General features: G+C 40.5%; 1 protein-coding gene across 15 annotated transcripts in view; it reads right to left on the bottom strand.

Annotated features, from left to right (window-relative positions):
- svila (supervillin a) overlaps positions 1-22,157 on the bottom strand; it is a 268,368-nt gene that overhangs the window by 192,526 nt on the left and 53,685 nt on the right. For all 15 annotated transcript variants that reach the window (XM_063044309.1, XM_063044320.1, XM_063044308.1 and 12 more), the window contains one exon: positions 656-720. The gene's annotated coding sequence lies outside the window, so the exon portion shown is untranslated. The remainder of the gene's footprint in view (positions 1-655; positions 721-22,157) is intronic.

Raw genomic sequence — 22,157 nt, 5'->3', positions numbered from 1 at the left:
TCTTTCCTGGCTTTCAAGCTACCCATTTCGTTTCTCCTTCTCAGTTCTGATATATGATCTTTGAGCCAAAACGTTAACTACTTCACTTCTATGGACGCTGTTGAGCTGTTGAGATTTTTCACCAGAATTTTGGGGACATAGGAGACTTGGACACCGGTGTCCTCCCCTCCTCTTTCCTTTTATTCTAACCTCTACCGTCTTCTCCCATCGTATTGCATATCTTCACTTTGTCACTTCCATTCTATCACCTCCCAAGCTTGTGACATAATTCTTACCCTCATCTGTCTATGAATCCCCTTCATCTGCGTCTATCTATCACAGCAATGCTCTTGCTTGATCCCTTCCTTCCATCTTTTTATACTGGCCATCTCGTCGTTTCTTTCTAGTCCGGATAAAGAGTCTCGATCCAAGGCGTCAGCTGTCCATTTCCCTAAATAGATGCTACCTAACACACCGATTTCCTCCAGTGCTTTTTGTATTATTTCCCCCGCAAACTCTCCCCCATATTTCCAGCATCTGCAGATTTTGTATGTGCAAAAGCAGGAATCCAGACCGAGTAAATAAATAAAGTTGCCCATGCAAAACCAGAGCTAAATTTCAATCTGCAAGAATCATGTAATCAACCCCAAGTGATAGGATGCAAACTTAAACTTACCAAATTCTCAAAGTGAAAGAAGCTTCATGGTCAATAATCGTATCTCCTCTGGTGACCTATGGATCCTGAAGAACAAAAAATGCTGTTAGCAAAATATTACACTTTAAAGGTTACACTTTGGTACTCTGAAATGCATTTTCTTTTGATTTCTATTTATATATTGCTCCCCAAAACAGAACTTCCTTCTTAGGAAAATATTCAGAAATATTTAGAATCACATTTTTACAGACAAGATTAAACAATTAACCACATTTATGTGCTATTTATAGTTTTGGATATTAGTACGAGGGGGAAAAGGGTGATGGCGCTACCTCCCCGAAATGAGTTTTTGCAGGGTGGGATGTCTGAACATGGAATTGTGATATTATACAGTCTTATTACAGGGAGGCATTTTTCACATTACAAGTAGACAGAACATTGATTATAACCACTATAAATGCACTGATGCTTCTTCAAAATCAAATGACTTAATTATTTGTATCTGAAAGTACCTTGAATAAGGCAAGGCAACCTCCCCAGCAAAAACCTGCAGTAAATAAAAAACCGTTTGAAAGAAACATAGATGCAGACTGATCACAATTGTTAAACAATTTACAGTATTGTCTTGTAATGTATCATTGATTGAAAATGCTATTATCCAGATCCAAGAGAAAAAAAAGACTGCCCTTTGGATGACATGCACTAGCGAATGGAAAAGAATGCCCAAGGGTGAGACTTAGGGTGTCCATGCAAGGCCAAGAACTTGGTGTAGCTGTCCTGTGCTTGAAGGATTTTTATTCTGTAAATTCTCTCTTCCTGTTGTCTCCTCGCATCAGTAAACAGCATAATCAACGACTCCACCCAGCCTGAGCATTTTCTCTTCTCTACTACTCCATTGGACAGAAGGTACAAAATCCTGAAAAAACTTACCACCAGGCTCAAGGACAACATCAACCCTGCAGTTATAAAGTTATTAAATAGTTCCCTAGTATGATAAATTGGACTCTTAACCTCTCAATCTACAAACGTAGCCTGTCATGGTTTTGCACCTTATTGTTTACCTGCATAGCATTTTCTCTGTAGCTGTTACACTTTATTCTGCATTCTGTTATTGTTTTTACCTCAATGCACTGTAATGATCTGAACTGCATGAACAAACTGCAAGACAAGCTTTACACTGCATCTATCTCTGGACATGTGGCAATCATAAACCAACTCTACTTCCAATTCACATCCATGACCCTGTAACATTCTCCTTTGAAACTCTCTAAAGGTTTTATCCAGCAAAATTTATCTGAATACCTAATGCAAGTGATCAGCTTCAGAATCTGAGAGATCAATTTAAATCAGGGGTTCCCGACCTTTTTTATGCCATGGACCAAAGCCATTAAGCAAGGGGTCCATGGACCCCAGGTTGGAAATCCCTGATTAAAATAAAATCTTAAGAGAGGTGGAGATCTGCTTTAGGAAGAAAATTTCAGAATTCAGGCCCTTGGAAGCTGAAGTTAAGGCTGCTGCTGGTGGATTAAGAAAATTTAAAAAACAATATTCATCTGAGGATCAGAGGACAGAGAGACAGGATGAACACGTCCATGCAGGGACTGGAATTCAAGCATGAAGATTTTTAGACTGACATGTTGCTGACTCAAAATTTGCTTAACATTTTTTAAAAAAATATTCCACAAAAAGTTATCACCCTGCGCTAAGTTTAATTAATAAGTTATTTGAATTAATTATAGGACTATAAGAGCTTGAGAGAGGATAGGGCATACTGCCCAATCAAAAAAAATGAGCAAATTGCCGGAGGAACTCAGTGGGTTTGAGTATGAGTGTATAGATGGAATGAGGAGGAGGAGAAAGTTTGGAAAGAATTGGAGAGAAGAGGATTCACAGTATCTGGATAGATCAGGAGAGAGAAATGAACACAATGGATGCAGGTTACCTGAAATTGATAAATTCAATAGTCATACAACTTAGAGCAGAATTAGGCCATTTGGCTCATTGAGTCTACTCCACCATGACATCATGGTTGATCTATTTTCCCTCTCAGCCTCAATCTCCTGCCTTCTTCTCTCTGTATCCCTTCATGCCCTGACTAATCAAGAATCCATCAACCTCTCCCTTAAACATACCCAATAACTTGGCCTCCACAGCTGTCTGTGGCATTGAGTTCCACAAATTCACCACTATGGCTAAGGAAATTCCTCCGTTCTAAATGGACCTCCCTCTATTCTGAGAATGTACCCTCTGGTCCTAGACTCCCCCATCATAGGAAACAGCCTCTCCACACCCACTCTATCGAGGCCTTTCAACATTCGACAGGTTTCAATGAGATTCCTCTTCATTTTTCTGGATTCCAGTGGGTACAGGCCCAGAGCCATCAAACGCTCCTCATAAGCTTTTCCATCCCGGAATCATTTTCGTGAACCTCCTTTGAACCCTCTCCAGTATCAAAACATTGGGTTACAGACTACCCAGGTAGAATATGAGGTACCGTTCATTCAGCTTGATTTTGTCTATACTTTAGCTTACCAAGGACATTGATGGGAGTTAAAATGACATGCAACTGGGTGTTTAGCATTGCCGTTGCACGTAGTGGACCATATTCTGTGTAAAATTACCATTTCAATATTTCAAACAACAATCAAATCACTATTTGAAGAAATTTGGACTCTGCTTCATATTCTTGTGGCAAATAATTCCACACTTTAATCACCCTTTAAGGAAATTTCTCACACTTCCATTTTTTGGTCATCTTAAATTTGGGCATTTACTTCCTGTATTGTCAACCAAAAGAAACAATTATTTATCTCATTATGACCTTCCATCATCATGAAGTTTGCCACATCTGGCCACAATTTAGCTTTCTCAGTTTACAGCAAAATCCCCAAGGTCTCTGCAGACAAACTCATCTGTGAAAAGCAACAGTCAAATCAAGTTTTGGCAGATCTGGTTTCCGCTAGGTCATTCTAACAGCTGCAGTTGCCACCAGAAATAAATAGACACAAGCAGAGACGAGGGATGCAAGCAATGCAAAAAATTCACTTTCCATATCCTCCCTCCACCCAGCCCACAACATTTTCCATTTAACCGGGTGCAAAATAAATCGAAAATAAGTTTGGCCTCTAATGCTGATGCAATTTGATATTTTCCCTTCACTTTATTAGAAAGCAAAATTGGGCAAGGAACATTTTATAAAGTTAATTACACTAGTAACAACAAAAAATTGAGGGAAATACACAGCACATCACACTGATCTGTACAGAAAGTGAGAAACTTTGTATTTCAAGTTCAGCTGTAGTGATGGAGACAGAAGAGACTGCAGATGGCAGGAATTTGGAGCAAAAGTAAATCGCTATTGGAACTCAGCAGGTCAGTCAGCATCTGTGGAAGCAGAGGGATAGGATACACCTTCCTTTTATTTAATGGGTATGTTATCCGTTGTCTTAATCAATCACCAGCAGTAAATCACACTGCATACAGGAAGTGCTGCAGCAAGATGCCAAATATTATTTTTTTAAGCCAGCGCCACCAAGACTTGAGACCTCTACCAATTTGTAGCACAAAAGGTAGCAAATAAATGGAAATGAATTACCCTCAAAGTCACAACCCATTTTATATTGTGCATTGTCAGCTGTTCCTTCAATTATCACAGGGCCAGGACATCTTATGACAGCATATGACATGGCACAGCATATGACACATGGATTGCAGCAATTCAAGATGGCCCTTCTGCCAAATCGCTCAGAACAATCTTTGAGTAATCACAGTAAACTGGATTAGTGTGTCCTGTGCTTGTGAAACTGCTGCATTAGCATTCTTGTTTCTGCACCTTAACAAATACCGTCAAATCATTTGGAGAACGCAACACAAGCAAAATGCTGGGGAGACTCAGCAGGCCAGGAGAACTGCATTTGGAGAACTTGTTTTATTTGCTGTAGATATACAGTACTTCGCATTGCAACATCGTGAACAAATTTGGATGACTTCAGGCATGCCTGAGTAAATGTCTATTGAAAGATACAGATCATGAAAGAAAACTACTGATGTTGCTAAACCAGTAGATATTGGTCCTACTGTGTAGAATATTACTCTGTTCATCTGCAATGGATTTTTGTGACTACTTTAAGTTCTCACTGTTGAAACGATTTTTGGGGTTAGCACATGCAGCAAATAACTTCAGTCACTAGCCTTCAGGTCCGAATACGAACTGTGGATTACATCTAAAGCAGCTCTGAACAAAGTGTTCCTAAGAACTGTGAACCAAGTTAATTAGAAGAACAGACAATGCAGATTTAGGCTACGTCCACACTACGCCCCAGATAATTTTGAGAACGAAGCTTTTTCTCTTCGTTTTGACCCTCTGTCCACACTAAAACGGCGTTTTCATCCCCCGAAAACGAAGATTTTCAGAAACGATTTCCAGAGTGAATACACGCCTAATATCTGTTGCAGTGTGTATGGGGTAACCAGAGCTTTTTAAAACCGCTGTCATGACGTGCCACAACAGATGGCGACAGCGCAGCATTTCATTTTTCCTTCATATTATTATCATTATTATTACTACCTTATTGTTGCCAAACAATTGATACTAGAGCCAACAATCATTACAGCGATATTTGGTTCTGCGCTTCGCAGAACCTAACAATTTCAGAACAGACAGCAACGAGACTGAAGCCAGAAGAGTTAGAAATGTACTCACCAAATACTTTGACCCATAGCTTACTGAATAAATAAGTATTCTCACTTTGCCCTGCTTTCTGTCCTTGCTTGTATGAAGGTGGTTACCTATATAACACCTATAAATAGGTATTTATGCAAGTACTTCTCTGACAATAGATGTGTAACAGCCTAATGTAACATTGTATGGAAATACAAGATAACACTGATGCAGACATGTTTTATACATTAACAAGGTGCTTTATGGATGCAACAGAGTTAGTCAGTTTGTCAATGTTCGTTGTCAACCGGGTCATACTGTCCGTGAACTCCCTGTCGGTTGCCTCCATACGCTCCAGTATTTGTTTTTTTTTAGTTTTAAGTCTTCTTGCGCGAGAGCCAAGAGCAATTCCTTTTAAGTTTTTCTACTCTGTAACTGGACAAACACGAACTAAGTATACCGTTTCCTCTTTGCTTGTTTTCTGTGTGTCCTGCGCGTGCCCAGTAGAGGAGATTCGCCCAAATATCCGTGTTAGTGTGGACAGAGATATTTTGAAAAATGCTTAGTGTGTACATCTGCCGTTTTTATTTGAAACCGCCGTTTTCAAAATTATCTGGCGTAGTGTGGACGTAGCCCAAGTTAATTGGAGGAACAGACAATGCAGATTTAAATTCATTACTTGTATGTATTTGGGTGTTTGTAATACAGGTGTGAACAGGGGGTGTGAGTATGGGAAGATCCAGGCATTTGAGACTGTTACATGGAGTTCAAAAGAAGCATTGTAAATATAGAATTGTCCTTTGACCTTAGTCTGAATTGTCTTTAGATCTTTAGCATATAAAATATCGAGTAGTGTTGAGTCAGGCAGACCCCTTGCTCTGAAAGGGTCCCTTTCTTTCTCTCCCCTCTCCCTTGTAACTCCAAAGGCTGTCAGCTTATTTGTCATATTTTGTTGAATAAAGAGACAGTTTCGTGTCTACCAGTACTTCTCCCCTTGACTTCATTCGCGTGACAACACTCAACGAGCAATAAAGAGGCTTTGAAAAAAGCCGAGGGTGATGCAAACTCTGAAACCACAGTAACAACTATGGCTCTGAAATTTAGAGACTTCACGCCTTGTGCCCTCTGGACCTTCTTCCATGCACCAACACAGAAATGAGCGAGATCTTTTGGCAACTTGATTCAGATGGACAGAACCTTTCACTAGTGATTAACTAACACTAAAGTTTTAGTTTCCTTCTTACTTTTCTATTTAAAAACTACAGATGTCTGCATGACCTAAAATGTTATTTAATGACCTTAAAATCCAAACAATGCAAAGCCCTCAACTGCGATTCTGTGGAAATTTCAGATTCCACAATATTAGCTCTAACACTGCAATATTTTGGTCACGGTCATAGGAACCAGATGATGCTCCTCACTTTCCCCGACTCTCATGCGCCTAGAGCTCCCGTGCAGCCAGGTAGGAGGACAGCGCGGAAGTGCATGGTGTGAGGGGGCTGGTGGGCCTGGATCACTCAGACTGCGGTGGCTGCTCCGCGGGGCTCCTGGGTGGGAGGGGGCAGCAAAGCAGCAGCCCCTCGCGCCCGCCAGCTCGAGTGTCACTCTGCTTGCAGAACAACGATGGCTGAGGACATGTGCTGGTCCAGAAGAGCAGCCACAACACCATTATTAGCATGTTTCCCTTTCCCCAGAAAACAGCGTGTAAACAATTTTACCTCCACCGAACGTGCATATCTACTGATGGTTGCACATTTCTGCTACCATACTTTTATGGTACTTTCCCATAATTCAACTAGACTTCAAGTTCATACTAGTTTAGCTTGGACCTCAAACACAGCCTTATACTTTCTACTGCAGCTCAAATGACACGATAATGCTTAGGTTTCTGGCAGGTACAAGGAGTCCCCATTTCTCTTTGAACTTTTAAGTTCATGAACCACAAGACGGAAACACAAGCTGTAGATGTCAGCTGCTGCTTGATTACTCTGCGCAGCATAATTGTCTATCTAAACTGAACTTCGATTCTGTTTGCTAGATTCTTTCCTTGCTTGGATGGCACAATTGGTTTAGGTTAAAATATTTCTCCTACAATGGCCCACAATCCATTTATTGCACTCACCCGTAACACCAGTCTGAGGCTGATAAGACTCAAATTCAAAACCATCCTGACCCAAGCAGGCTCAAGGGGTTGAATGGTCTACTGTATCATCTCCCTCAGTCGGAATGATCTGCAGATGCGGCTTGCTTCCATTTCCTAAAATGATCACTGATGCAAACAGTTTCATGGTTCGTAGCGTTGCACGCTACATTTACATTCTCTTTTGAATATGCATCCCTATGTGTTATCACTTCACTTGCAATTATTAACTATATACAGTGGTTAAAAACTTTTTGGCCAGTAGGTGGAGTACCAAAGGCGACCATTGCAATATCAAAACCAATTCATGAGACGTAATATCAAAATATAAATATGAAAAGCTGAACAATATATATTACATATGACAAACTAATCATCAAGAGTTCTTAGCTTTTAAGAGGACAGTTAATGATTAACATTTGGAGGAATACATTTCCAGGAAGATGACAGGTGACAATCAGCACAATAATTAACATGTGCGTTTTGTAAAGCTCACTCTATTCCACGTACTGTCAGATAAGGCCTGTGCTGAAGAGGGAAGTTCTAAGGGAACCACAACCTTGTCATGGAGTTTGGAGGCTTATATGCCTCAATGACCCAGAGAGATACGTTGGCTACAGTCAGGGCCTTGTGATTTGGCTCCTGGCAGGGTCACCCATCCCAAGCACATCAAAGGTTTGAGGCCAGACTAAGAGTGGTCCAGTGGTCCTCCAGATTTGAGGGTTCAGTTCAAGGCTAACAGCCCTGACTGGTCCAAAAAAAAAATTGTTACAGAAACAGCAAAGAAGAATCAACCTATATTGGTGTGCAGTGGTATGGACAGAGTTGGAGGCCCTAAATGCCAGCGGTGTAACGGGCAGTAAGAAAGAGGAGGCAAGTTCATTTCAAATTTCACTTTCTTACACCTGGTCAATAGTGCAAACCTTATATCTTGATGAAACAGCAAATAAGGGTACATTTACCACCCTGTCTGAAATGTGCTGATGACAGTGTCGTGGTCAATGAGATGTTATTACAGCTCAGGGCATTCTGGGGAGCCCAGAGTTCAATTCCAGTGCCAGCCGTAAGAAGCGTGCATGTTCTCCCTGCCAACCGTGTGGGTTTCCTCCGGGTGCCCTGGTGTCCTCCTACAGTCCAACGACCTGCTGGCTAGTAGGTCAACTGGTCATTGTAAATTGCCCTGTGGTTAGGCTCGGGTTAAATAGGTGTGTTGCTGGGTGGTGTGGCTCATTGGGCCAGAAGAGCCTGTTCTGCACTGTACCTCTAAAAAAAATAAATAAAATGTGATAGAAAAGCAGAGACTTTTTTTTTAAATCAAGGACTGATCTGATGCCACATTCACTCCTGCGAGACACTGTCATGGAGGACTTCTCACATTTACACTCAGACTTCTGCTGAATAACAAGCGGAATTTAACAAATCTAGAATCCTCATGTTTTTTTTACAAATGCTCACACATAAATAATGAATACAGATTCCAGTTCCGTGTAAATTTTTGTTTGCTTCAAATCCTACCAGGATGGCCATCTTTTCAAATAGTCATATTGTGTAGAAAAGTGGGCAGCAATAACGGCACAGCCATCAGCGTACAGTAAAACCGTGCAAGGTGAAGGGGCCTGGACTGGATCTCCATTGGCTGTTTTAACCCTTTCACCCCCTGCAACGTGGATTAACTTGTTTCTGGTGTTAGAAGAGAGTCTGGGAACAGAAAATGCCCAGAAAGAGGGTGGCACGGTACTGCTCCAGTGACCCACGTCTGATCCTAATCTTGTAAGGTCTCCCTGTGACGTTTGGGTTTTCCTGGGTGCTCTGGTTTCCCCCCCCCCCACATCCCAAAGGTGCTGACAGGTTAACAGTCTACTGTAAATTGTACCTGTGGTAGGTGAGGGGCTGGAGAATCGTGAGGAGTTGATGAGAACTTGAGAAATAATAGGTAGTAGGGAAACAAAATGGGAGTGGTGGTGGAAGACAGGGATGGGTGGAAATGCTCTGAGAATGGAATATTGTCTTGATGAGCCAAATGGAGAAAGACAACATCCAAAATGTGCATTGTTGGAAAGAAAACAATTGTTAGCATGCCTGCTGTCTCCAAGTTGTTTTATGAATAAATTACCTATATTGTTGATTTGAGTTACCAATCACTTCTTGCCTCACAGAGGACCTGGAGCTGCTACAATATGCCTACTGCCACAGCAGGTCTACAGTGGCTGCAACCTCACTGGCTTTCCTCTTGGCCCTGGACCACCTGGACAACAGCAATACCTACGTCAGGCTGCTGTTTATTAATTACAGATCAACATTCAACACCATCACCACTTCAGTTCTAATCAATAAGCATCAAAATTTGGGTGTCTGTACCTCCCTCTGCAACTGGATCATTGAATTCCTCATTGGGAGACCACAGTCAGAGTGGATCAAAGTAACATCTCCAGTCAAAAATAACATCTCCTTGCTGACGATCAACAATGGCACCCCCCAAGGATGTGTGCTTAGCCCACTACTCTATTCTCTCTACACTCATGACTGTGTCTCTAAGCACAATGCAAATGCCAACTATAAATTTACCGATGACACAACTGGAGTCGGCAGAATCTCAGATGGTGACGGAGTGAGAACATCAGCTGGTTGAGTGGTGTCGCAACAGCTTTGCACGCGATGTCAGCAAGACCAAGAAATTGACTGTTGGCTTCAGGAAGGGGAAGCTGAGAAAACACACCCCAATCTTCATCAAGGGGCCAGTTCCGGAGAAGGTGACTTCTCAGTTTCCTGAGTATCAATATTTCTGATGATCTGGGCCCAAAATATTGATGCAATTATGAAGAAGGCACACCAGTGGCTATATTTCATTAGCCTGAGGAGATATGGTTTGTCACCGAAGACTCTGGGAAATTTCTGTAATGCATCGTGGACAGCATTCTAGCGGGTTGCGTCAGTGCCTTGTATGGAGGGGGAACTGCACAAGATCAGAAAAAGTTACAGAGCATTATAAACTCAGCAAGCTCCATCACTGGCACTAACCTCCTCACCACTGGGGACATCTCAAAGAGGTGGCGTCCATCATAAGGACTCCCACCACCCAGGGCCTGTCCTCTTCTCAGTATTACTAACAGAGGAGATACAGGAGCCTGAAAACACACACTCTATGTTTCAGCAACAGTTTGTTCTCTGCCATCAGATTTCCGAACAGATAATGAACACTAACTCACTATTTTTGCTGTCCTTTTGAGATATATACATACACACACACTTCTTATTGTAATTTAGAGTACATTTTATCTATTGCACTGCACTGTTGCAGTAAAACAACAAATTTCACAACGTATGTCAGTGATAGCAAGCCAGATTATGATTAATAAGGGAGATATTAAGAAATTATTTCAGAAGGGCTAGCTAATGAAACTAGCCAGAATCAAAATATCAACATGATCTATCCCATGGATAATATCTTGATGCATGTTTAAAGTCAGTGACCTGTGTGTTTTAATTACTAGAGGACACAAATGAATAGACATAAAACCTTCTACTCTGCTGGATTTTGCAGCAAGGATGTCTGTATAACTTAAATGGATGTAGTGGAGGTAATTGTCTGTTGAACGGGCTACAGCAAGTAGAAGAGAACAGAGAAAGTAAAGGCACACGTCATTGGTCACAAATGGAAAGAACTGAACCAAACTGCAAAGCCTTCAAATGATGTTCTATAGGCATACTACAATGCTCCAGAAATGAAACAGTTTAGCATTAATGGTCCTTCAAGCACAATCAACAGAAGGGATATTCTCTTCCGTAAGAAGCAAATAACTAGTTTTGCAGATTAGTGTTTTGATTACTTGTGGGACTCAGAGTCCAGCCAGAGGAATATAGACAGAATTAGTTCTTAAAAAGCAAAGGTTGCAGAGCTATCCAAGGCTAGATCAGAGTTGGGCGGCCAACAATGGAAGTATGAAAAGTGAAGGCCAAGGTTACAGCCAAAAAAAAAAAATCAGCAAAAAACTGCAGCTACTGGAATTCTAAAGTAAAAACAAACACTGGTAAAGCAGTTAAGATCTGTAAAGAGAAATCTTCAGGTTAAAAAAAATGGTTAATGGTTACCCAGATATTAAAAGTATTGTGGATAGCAGCACAAGCAACTAGGAAAGAAAGTGTATGGGGAAAGTGCAAGTGTGTGCTGGATTGGAAAAAACCTTTCTATAAATAGTGAATGTAAAGAAACATCCAAAGTCCATGGAGTGAATGAGATTGCAGTGTAGGGACAGACAGGGTCAGATTCAATGGACCAGTTGAAACAATGTACCTGGTACCAAATAAATGTCAAAAATGCACTAGGTGGGTGTTCCTGTATCTAAATTCAACGTGACCACTTTCTCCCTCAAGATGCTTTGATCTGCCAGCACACCTTCAGGATGTGGGGGGAAACCAGAGCACCCAGGGGTAGCCCATGCAGTAGCAATAAAAGTGAGTAAACATCACACACAGCACTATGAATTAAGGCTGAACCTACAACCCTGGAATGTAAAGCAGCAGCATCAGTGCACTTTTCCGATGTGAGTGGTTGTCTCAGAGAGACAAGGTAGCCACGAAGCAGGTATGCACAAGGTGAAAAAGGACCATTAACAGAAATGGAGGATTGGCAGAAAAGAACAAAAGGAAATAGCTTTCAAGTCCTACAAAAGTGCAGTCAAATCTATTTTGCTTAGAAAGGAAAAGGAGACTGGCGATTTTTAAAATTTCTGTTAAAAAAAATCACTTCTTTGAGAACATCACATATCCATTTACAATTCCCATCTTAAACAACATTTTATTAAATGGGGCATGATTGATACTGCCTTATTACCAACAATTAGAGACAGTGAGAATGAAACCTATACTTAACTGACACCTGTGTGGCAGATGCAAAATCTGACCACATTGCCATACACCTGAGTGTACAAAGCCACATATTGCAAAAAGAAACCACATGGTAGTCTCTACTGGTAATCTACAGGGTTACTCACACCACAGCAAATTCCTAATACATGTACATATACAACTGCAAGAAAAAGCCTGTGAATCCTTTGTAATTAACTGGTTTTCTGCATTAATTACTCATAACATGTGGTATGAGCTTCATCAAGTCACAATAATAGACAAACACAATCTGCCTAAACTAATAACACACAAACAATTGTACTTTTTAATGTCTTTATTGAACACATTGTTTAATTATTCACAGTCCAGGCTGGAAACAGGTATGTGAACCCTTGTAATTAATAACTGTTAGAACCTCTTTTGGAAGCAATAATTTCCACCAAACATTTCCTGTAGCTGCTGATCAGAGGAGGAATTTCATACTACACGAAGATCATACCACATTTTATGAGTAATTAATGCAGAAAACCAAGTAACTGCAAAGGGATCACAAACTTTCTTTCAACTGTATATGGTGAATAAAGTTGATCCTTGATTCAGACCTAATCCTGACAATGCTGAATTGTTGATTGGGTCTGAATGCAGGATAGGCACTACTAACAGAATTTAAAAAAACAGAACCAAAATCAAAATGAAAGGTGCAGATATGGCCAGTTCTGATACAAACAGAAAAAAAAAGAGTGGGTGACCCAAAGTAGAGAATTTAATTTTGCACCCCAAAGGTTGCCACTTGCCCAGGCCAATTATCCATTCCACATTTAGCTTCTCCAGAGGGAAGGAATGAAATTCATAAAGTTAACCTTTGGTAATAGTTTACAATGTTCCAGAAAGACTACAAGGTTAAACACTTCCAAAGATCTAGAACTAAGAATGATGCCAAAGGACTGGGAAATGGCAAATACCAGATATTTGTGCAAAATCAGGAGCAAGATCAAGCTGGCCAGCTGATCCACAGCAGAGGAGGAACTTAAAAAAAAATAATATACTGGGGTCAAAAGCAACATCCTACATTTAGAGGAGTTTGTGTTAAAGGAGAGCTAGCACACGGTTTTAACATTAAATTGTGGTTGACCAACGCTATTGAAATGTTCTTTTGTGGAAATTAAAGATGATGAACAGAATGCAGTATCTGTCATCTACATGGGACTTTTAAAAGTCAGTTCACAAAATCTCACACAAAAGACAGATTAGCAAAATTGTGACCCATGGAATAAGGTCAGAGCCTGTAGCGATAGGTACATAATGTTGAGAGTTTTCTGGTAAACTGTGGGCTTAGAAGCTGGAGAATAGTACTAAAATTCCCCAGGGGTCAGTTTAATAGCCAAGATTTTTTGTATGCTTTACATTAATGACTTGGATGTGGGTGCATGGAATGAACTTGCCAGTGTTAAACAAGGATAGCCAGAGGACATATTTCACGTGAAAAAATGAAACAGGCTCTTTGTCCCAAATGTTGAGATCGACCAAGGTGCCTAATCAAGGCAGTGTCTTGCCCATAACCACATTCTATGTGTTGTGCATTCAGAGATGCTCTTCTGCACACCTCTGTTGTAACATGTGGAAGCATGGTTATTTGAGTTACTTTCACATTCCTGTCAGCTTGAACCAGTCTGGCCATTCTCCTCTGACATCTCTCATTAACAAGGTATTTTCACCCACAGAACTGCTGCTCACTAGATTTTTTTTTGTTGTTTTTTCTGCATAATTCTCTGTAAACTCTGGAGATTGCGCTGCATGAAAATCCCAGGAGGGCTTGACCATCCCTGCATGCTATCATGCTTTGAGCTGTTGTCACATCATTGGCTGATTAGATATTTGCATTAACAAACAGGTGTACCAGTGTACTTAGTCAAGTGTCCACTGAATATAGATTTATAAGAAAATTGCTTTTAAATTTTGAAGCCATTTCTTTCTCTGTTGCACCTAAGCCTTGCAGCGAAAAAAAAACAACAACTTGGGGCTCCCTCTTCCAAAGTAACTTGTGTAATTGTGGAAGAATGGTGAAGATGGGGAGGGGATGGAGGGTGGGTGCATCTAATAAAGTGGCCACTGACTGTACCTCACAAACTATAGAGCTCTGATCCTTACAGAACATCACAAGTCAGAGGCTTCCACTCAGAATAATATTATGAAAAGTTCAGGCCAGAGAAATGGGTAGGGATGAGCTGGGCAAATTAGTTGCTCCAGAGTTAGAAATTCAAATGATAGTCCTAAAGAAGCAACATTTCAGTTCTAATGAAGACTAATTGCTGCATTAATCTGAATATAACATTTTGCATAATTGCCTATGCAAACTAATCTTCATCTTCAATACGAATCTTCATTTTCTGTCTGGAATCATATGTCAAACAGCTAGAAGTCTTTCTTCTTGTTCAAACAAAATGAATCATGCACGATTTATTTGACTCCTGGGAAATTCAAAGCAGAAAACGTAAAGAAAAACAAACCAGTGACCAGGGCAGTTGGAATTAGACATGACAAATAACTTTGATGTTCTTGGCACAAACCTGACTATTAATAAAAACAAATCTGTTCCCATTCTTAAATCAAGCCTTTGAGCTTCCACAGTAAGGTGGACATATGAGCCGATGACAGATAAAATTGCCACCGTAAAAAGCAGACATTTGCATCCGTCTGTTCTTTAGACCAAACATCAGAATGGGGAAGAAATGTGAATGAAGTGACTTTGACCATGGAATGGTTGTTGATGCCAGATGGGTGGTGTGAATTATCGCAGAAACTACTGACTTCCTGGGCTTTTCATGCACAACAGTCTTTAGAGTTTATAGCGAACGGTATGAAAAACAAAAAAAAAATTCAGTGAGCAACAGAGGTAGGCGAAAATGTCTTGATAATGAGAGAGGTCAGAGCAGAAAGGTCAGACTGGTTCAAGCTGGCAGGAAGATGACAGGTAACTGAAATAACCGAGCGTTACAACAGTGGTGTGCAGAACAGCATCTCTGAACGCAAAACACATTAAAGCTTGAAGTTGCTGGGACACAGCAGGAGTAGACCACGAGCTACACTCACCGGCCACTTTATTTGGTACAGAAGGTACCTAATAAAGTGGCCACTGAATGTATTTGAAAAATGGGCATAATTTAGAAGATGTGTCGCTAAAATGGGTGGCGGGGTCTCTATCAAAGGGGGTGTAAGATGCTCCTTCCCTCCAGAAGCCTGCGGGTATCCTTGCGGAAGGTGTAGCACCTGCTTAGCCCACCCCACCCCAATCAGGGTCACGTGAAGCCATGGGAAAAGGTAGTGGATGGTATGAGCAGCTGGTACATATCACAAATCCTGGTTATGTGACCACTATTGCCAGGCAATCAATCTCTGAAGGAGTATTGATAATGGCTGGGGTCACCCATCTTTGTAAAGACACTACCCAGAAGAAGGCAAAGGCAAACCACTTCCGTAGAAAAATTAGCCAAGAACAATTATGGTCAAGATCAGCATTGGTCAAGCATATGATACGGCACATAATGATGATGATTGGCAAGATGATAATTTAATATTTCCATCGGTATCTAGCTCACCTACTATAGAACATAGCCAATTAAACAACCGGCAAAGTCCAAGTATAGAGATAGAAAACTTTACTGAGAGTACAGTTGACGAAAAAATGAAAAGTGTAACCGGGTGACCATCGAATCTTATTCATTATCGTTAAAAGTGTACTGAGGCATCCATCTGGGTAATGCTAGAATAGTTGTCTGTCTTTAAATGGAGACAGTGATGTCATTACGCACACGCGGGATAGTGGGGAGACCATTTTTGTTTTCTGCAGAAGTCGTCGGTGGGGCTTTGGGATTAAGTTCCTCCCAGAGATACTGGGCATGGTGAGGAATGGTGAGTGTTAATTGACGATAACCATGTGAATTCGTTTATACTTGTTAGCAAATCAAGAATATCAATAATTTGACATGTTTTACATGTGGATGCTTTAGATTTTCACGAGTGAAGGCATCGGCGCTGGACAGCGTGGCTTGTGCAAAGTTCCTTACTGGCCAAGTAGGTCAGTCTTCCTGTAATTTAACCATCGGGCAATATCTTGTAAGAGTCATGCCAAAGTGTACCTTTTGTCTAACTTTACTGTATCATGACTGATGGTGAATTTAACAGTGTAACGTGAATGTTTAGTCTCTGTTTGGAAGTTAAGCAGTTGTGTACTAAAAGGGAGTAGATGTCTTTGATGAGATATATTCGCTTACATTTTTGCTGCTATGTATAAAGTACAGGGTTGGTGGGATTCTAATGTTGTTTGTATTGTGTTCCTTCAGAATTGCCACTACCGTATTAGTTTTGTGCGGTCTGCTTTAAGTATTTTGATACTGCATAGGCAATTTGTCAACACACAAGGGTGTGGATGGGAAGTTAAACTGAGATTGTAACAGCAGGAACTGGTTGCAAATTCGTTCATTTTGTTTTGAGACCGTCTTCCGGCACTAAAACATCTAAAACAGATAAAAGAATTAAAACCCGAAAAAGTATTTGTTGTCCTGAGTGTGTATTTTTCCCCAGGATACAAAATAAGTTTGCCAGCCCAAAAATACAAAGTGGGCTGGGTTCAGATTTCACCTCCATGATATTTACTTAAAGTGTGCCTTGAAAGCAGAAAACAGTACAGTGGCACAACTAGCAGAATCATTGTCCTGTGTTTAATGCTGATATTGATGCTGTCTATATGGAGTTTGCAAGCTCTCTCCTGCATTTCTTTGAGTGCTCTGGGTTCTTCCCACATCCCAAAGATTGCTGTACATTAGCCACTAAACACGTTCCTATTGTGTGGACGAGTGGTAGAATCGGAGGGAGAAATACAAAGGATTAATGTAGAATTAGTACATCTGTTTGATGGTTGGCATGGACTGTGGGCCAAAGAAACCACTTCTATGCCCTATACTGTATGACACAGGGGGGTAAGAGGGAAGTGGAATAACACAAGATATGAGACATCCCAACTATAAAAGCAATTTGCATGTATCTATTGTGGGTAGAGCTGAAAGGGTAGGTAGACGAACATATTCAGAAAAGTTCAAAGCAGTCATGGGATTAAGATGGCTCGATCCCCATGGACCCCTACATTTTGCTTGGCTGAAATGCTTAGAACTCCAGATAACTCTTTAAAAAATAAGGGTAGGCTACTTAGGACACAAATGAGGCTAAAGTTTCTTTGCAGAGGATGGCAGAAGCTTTGGAAGTCTTTACTGTGTAGCTTCAGTTATTAGTTGATTTCAAAACAGGTCATTATGAGATCTGAATAATTAAATCAAGGTACATGGTGATAATTCCACTGCAATGGTTTTGAGGTGGAAGATCAGCCAAAGATGTTGTTGAATGTTGGAGCAGTCTCAAGAGCTTAGCTTGTTTTATTTAATCAGTTCATTGTCAGAGAATTTTGCAGGCACCACATTGACAACATCTGTGATGAAGGGCATCAGCCTGAAATGCCAACTCTTTATTCCTCTCCATAGATGTTGCGTGACCTGCTGAATTCCTCCAACATTTTGTGCGTGTTACCATGCATTTCCAGCATCTGCAGAATCTTCTGTTGCTTAATGCTGGCAATATCTCTCATGCTTTAAGGTGCCCATCGTAGGTAGCCCTCATCTCCGAAGTGAGTAGAAATCATCCTACCTGGTGGACTGTGAGCTTTGTGCCAGGGTCTGAGATCATAATTGTCAAACGTGCTTTACCTTAGAAGGTAAAAAGTTGTGCTAGCATATTGAAGGCAATGGTGAACTTCATCAATGCCTTCCTTCATTAAAAGGAGGGTCTTGCTGTGGGCCTCTGCTTTTGCGGTAGTTATGTACTATGGGGGCTAGGGAGGGAGATGTGGACTAGTGGACGATCTTTTTCAGAATTATAAAATGTATTATGGCTAAATGACTCATTTACTGACATACAAATGAGAACAAACGGAAAACAGTAGGTACCGCTAATGAATAATAATAAGTGTCTATCACATCTATTTCTATTTGTCATATGTTAAAAGTTAGAAAAAAGAAAATCAACATGGAATCATTGGAGACAAGAGTCGACAGATTCTGCAGTCTTTCACAAATTTCTGCAGATGATGGAGAACATTCTAAATGGTTGTATCATCATCTGACATGGAGAGGCTACTGCACAGGAACAGAAAAGGCTGCAGAAAGTTGCACACTCAGCCAGCTCCATCATGGGTGAAAACTTCCCCAGAATCAAGGGCAACCTCAAAAGGCAACGCCACAAAAAGACAGCATTAATCATTAAGGACCCTCTTCATCCAGAACAAGTCCTCTACCATTAAGGAAGGGGTACAGGAAACTGAAGACACACACTCAATGCTTAAGGAACAGCTTCTTCCCCTCCACCATCAGATTACTGAATGGATGATAAACCCAAATACACAGTCTCATTGTTTTATGCTCTCCTTATTTAAAAAAAAATACATTTCTTATTGTAATTTATAGTTTATTATTCTGTACTGCAATGTACTGCTGCCACCAAACAACAATTTCACAACATATGCCCGTGACACTAAACCCGATTCTGAAAACAAAATGCTGGAGGAACCTAGTGGGCACTTGTGAAGGGGAATTGACAGTTGGGTTGAGACCTTAACTGGGCTAATGGGTTCAGAGGAAGAGTCTCAACTTGAGTTGACTACCCATTTCCCTCCCATAGATTGGCCAAGTTTCTCCAGCATTTTGTATTTCCATGAAATCTCAACTACTGTAAGAGCACAAACACAAGGTATTCAGCAGATGCTGGAAATCCAAGGCAAAACACACAAAATGCTGGAGGAACTCAGCAGGTCAGGCAGCACCTATGGAAATGAATAAACAGTTGACGTAAGGGCGAAATCAGAATCAGGTTTATTATCACTGGCATGTGTCGTGAAATTTCTTAAGTTAGCAGCAGCAGTTCAATGCAATACATGATATAGTAAAGAAAAATAAATAAATCAATCAATTATAGTATACGTATATTGAATAGATTAAAAATGGTGCAAAAAACAAATAATATATTAAAAAAGTGAACCCTTGAACACTACCTCAATTTCCATTTAGGAATCGGATGGCGGAGGGGAAGAATCTGTTCCTGAATCTCTGAGTGTGTGCCTTCAGGCTTCTGTACCTCCTACCTGATGGTAACAGTGAGAAAAGGGCATGTCCTGGGTGCTGGAGGTCCTTAATAATGGATGCTGCCTTTCTGCCCCTGTATGCCCTCTCATCTCCATCTGAGATTCTACCAACAATGGTTGTATCATCAGCAAATTTATAGATGGTATTTGAGCTGTGCCTAGCCACACAGTCATGGGTATAGAGAGAGTCGAGCAATGGGCTAAGCACACACCCCTGAGGTGAACCAGTGTTGATCGTCAGTGAGGAAGAAATGTTATCACCAACCCGCACAGGTTGTGGTCTTCCAGTTAGGAAGTCGAGGATCCAATTGCAGAGGGAGGTACAGAGGCCCAGGTTCTATAACTTCTCAATCAGCGCAACTATGTTTTTAAAAAAATACCAAAATAGTCTGAAAATATTTCGAGATGTGAGTGTTAATGCAGAGCGCATTGCATTTGTTGTTCATCTGCATTCACATTTGGATGTCTGTTCATGTGTTTCCACCCAGCATATCTGCTGCCAAGTTTTTACTTTGTTCAGTGGATTCAATCCAAGTATTAAAAGAAAACCCAATCTGATAATATTCACTACCTTTATTCCCTTTTTGAACAGCTATCAACAGTGGAAAAAACATCACCAAACTGACTACTTATCTTTTATCATGCCACATACGAAAACAATGTAGTCTGACATGAAGAGTGGAGACTAGATGTAGGCACTCACTGTGAAACTGATCTTTCCAGTTTTGGAAATTACCTCAGGGAATCTTAAAAAGATAGCATGATAATTATCTGTAAAAATTACGCACGTGGAGAGAGAAAACATATGCATCTTATACACAGGTTTTGCATATTCAAAGGAAAAGGTAAATATTTTAAACACAATACCGTAACTTGGAGCCAAAAACTGAAGTTGATTATTAGAAACAAATACCAGCTTACTTCCATCAGTTCCCTGCCATTATGGTCCATTTCGATTTTGCACACAAATTTTCAGCATAATCATCTTAGATTTTAAAATTACATATAATTTGTAAACCAGATCACACTAGATAAGTAATGCTCCCATTCCATATAAAAAACTTCATAAATTAAAATGAAGTACATTGCAAATATTCACCAGGTCTACTAGAATCAGATTTATCACTTATATATGTAGAAGCTGTACAGTGCAAAGACAAAAAAATGTGAAAAACAAAAAATAAATAAATAGTGCAAAAGAAAATAATGATGAACTGATCAGCTGACAAGCGTGGTGGAAGGTTTCACCAGGATATTGCGGTCATGGAGAAACTGTGTCAGGGCAACTGGAATCCATCAATGCTAGCTGATTATTGTCAGTCACTTAAGCAAGAAGCTCAGCACTGAGTACAAACAAAAATCAGTAACAAAACAATTTTAACTTGGTGTGTTAGGACATATTCTGGGATTAGGGTATATAGCAAACATTAATTTAAGCAAGCAATCTTTAGACCTGAATATGGATTGTAGATTAAGTTTAAAAGGCAGCCCTGTTGGATTCCTTTGCGTCTAATTGTGGCACTAAGGCTACAGATGTTTTGCTAAAACACACACACTTGCAAAAGCGTCTGTCAAAATACAGTTCTTGGAGCAAGCATACATGCCCCCACTGGGGTCTCAAGCCTTCAGTAACTATGCTTCGCAACTGGAGGCCCTGTCTCACCAAGCCAACACAAAAATGTTTAGTCTCTTACATAAATACACATCATGTACACTACTAGTTCAGCTCTCTGCCATGTTCGTGACAGCTTGCGATCCCATAGTCAGCCACCCGAAAAGGTCCAAGTGTGAGTGCTAATTTTAAAATGCTCAGACTGCTGAGGTCGCTGGCCACACAATGGGTCACAAAGGTATCCCAGGCGAGCCCCTAAATGTTGTAACGTGAACAAAGTCACCCGGAGAGACACAGCTTCATAGATATAACAGCAGTCTTTCATTCAACAAAATGAGATACTCACTGGAGGAAGAAGCTTGTTCGACCCAATAATGCAAGACATTTCATATGCTAAAGATCAAAGACAAACTCTATATTTACAATGTATCTACAATGCTTTCTTTGAATTACATGAAATTTTCACATCACCTTCTTTGCACCCAAAATGAATGTTAATCAGCAATACCTGGTTTTTCAATTATGTGCTGTCCACTGCTCTATGAAATAGGGCTGCCTTTCAAATTTAATCTACAATCCACATTCAGGTCTAAAGATTGGTTGCTGAAGTTGATGCTCACTATAAACTTTAATTCCAGAATATCCCCTAACAATTGAACTATAGGAAAGCATCAGCACTGTTATGAAGTTAACTGCATTATATCCAATAAAAGTTAATTTCATCTTTCTCCAATTTTGTAATACAAGTAGTTTGAAATTATATTTGTGTTTGGTTTCAAGCAGTGTAGCATGAACAACAAAAAAATTCTGAGGAAGCAACTCTTTTGAAAAAAAAATGTTGTCCAGTGTTATGGATATTGCCTTCTTGAGCCACCACCTCTTAAAGCCATCCTTGATGGTGGGAAAAGCAGTGTCCATGATGGAGCTGGGAGGAAAGGTAGCACCTCTGGTTGAGCTGGCAGAGTCTACAACCGTCTGCAGCCTCTTGCAATCCTGTGCATTGGAGCCTCCATGCCAGCTGGTTAGACAACCAGTGATAATGTTCTTCACCATATATCTATAGAAATTTACAAATCTCCTCAA

This window comes from Mobula hypostoma, chromosome 3 (genome assembly GCF_963921235.1).
Source record: "Mobula hypostoma chromosome 3, sMobHyp1.1, whole genome shotgun sequence".
NCBI classification, from domain to species: Eukaryota; Metazoa; Chordata; class Chondrichthyes; order Myliobatiformes; family Myliobatidae; genus Mobula; species Mobula hypostoma.
Note: the sequence above shows the minus strand (reverse complement) of the source record. Positions and strands in the feature narration are given on the sequence as shown.